Consider the following 1413-nt stretch of genomic DNA (forward strand, 5'->3'; position numbering starts at 1 on the left):
AAATCCAAGTCTGGTAAATTACAAACCACCACAACTTTGCTTCAGAGCCACGTTGAACAGGACGATCTCACCAAGAACGCCGCACGAGGCGACAAATATTCGCTGAGGCAACAGCTACTAGCTTAAGTTATTCATTTGGTTAGTTACTTACATTTTCGGTAGATCATTTGAACGGTTCTTTTGTCGAAATGATGTAAAACGACTCGGTTTACGAGATTAGTCCTATTCTTGCAACTACGCTTATTTTTTTGGCAACGGCCTTGCCGCAGTGGATACACCGGTTCCCGTGAGATCACCGAAGTTAAGCGCTGTCGGGCGTGGTCGGCACTTGGATAGGTGACCATCCAGGCCGCCATGCGCTGTTGCCATTTTTCGGAGTGCACTCAGCCTCGTGATGTCAATTGAGGAGCTACTCAACCCAATAGTAGCGGCTCCGGTCAAAGAAAACCATCTTAACGACCGGGAGTGTGGTGTGCTGACCACACGACCCTCCTATCCGTATCCTCAGAGCTGAGGATGTCACGGCGGTCGGATGGTCCCGGTGGGCCACTTGTGGCCTGTAGACGGAGTGGTTTTTTATGCTTATTTTTTACTGGCTACCAGTTTTTCAGTAGAAATTCATCAATGGAATAGAAGGAGTTATCCAGGAGAAATTATTTTACATTAGATTTAAAATTTTGATTACTACCTGTCAGGCATTTTATGCTCACTGGGCAAATGATCAAAATTTTCTATTGCTGCATATTGAACTCCTCTCTGAGCAACTGACAGCTTTAACAATTGGTAAAAAAGGTCATTCTTTCCTCTAGTGTAGTAGGTATGCGCATCACTTTTCTCAAATTGTGATGGATTATTTATAAAGAATTTCATTTGCGACCACACGTCTTGTGACGGGGCAGTTAAATTGCCTAGCACTTTGAAGATGTGCCTACCTACGCCCGTGGGTGAACTCGAAACATCATTCTTATTCCTCGCTTTTATGCAATCAATACTTTCTTTCTAAGTGATGAGTTACCCTAGAAAATTATTCCGTAAGATGTTTTTGAGTGGAAACGTGCAAAACATGTTAAGAGGTTGATTTGTTTGTCTTCAAGACTAGTTATTACACGAAGAGCAAAAGTAGCTGAACTTAATCAGGAACTCAGTAAGATGCTTCTGGAACGCCTTGACAAAGCCGTATTGTTTTCCAGCGGGTGAAGCTACCGGTGCAGTCTACAGATTCTGACGCCACCAAAGAGAAGCAAACAGACAGACCTCTTTGGCATCGCTAAGAGCCACGTGTTGACGTCCACACGGATCAGACAGCTGCGGGGTCGGCCTGCCCTTGATTTGACCTGGACCAGGCAGAGGCGCCCGGGCACAGCCGGTATCGATCGCCGCCCCCCACCACGCCTCGCCTCGCCTCGCCTCGCC

At 46.4% G+C, this 1413-nt stretch overlaps 1 pseudogene; it reads left to right on the forward strand.

Moving 5' to 3' along the window:
* The first annotated feature begins 250 nt into the window (after window positions 1-250).
* LOC126212936 (5S ribosomal RNA) lies at window positions 251-368 on the forward strand (annotated as a pseudogene).
* Window positions 369-1413: the final 1045 nt, after the last annotated feature.

Source organism: Schistocerca nitens, chromosome 1, assembly GCF_023898315.1.
Source record: "Schistocerca nitens isolate TAMUIC-IGC-003100 chromosome 1, iqSchNite1.1, whole genome shotgun sequence".
In the NCBI taxonomy this organism is placed as follows: domain Eukaryota; kingdom Metazoa; phylum Arthropoda; class Insecta; order Orthoptera; family Acrididae; genus Schistocerca; species Schistocerca nitens.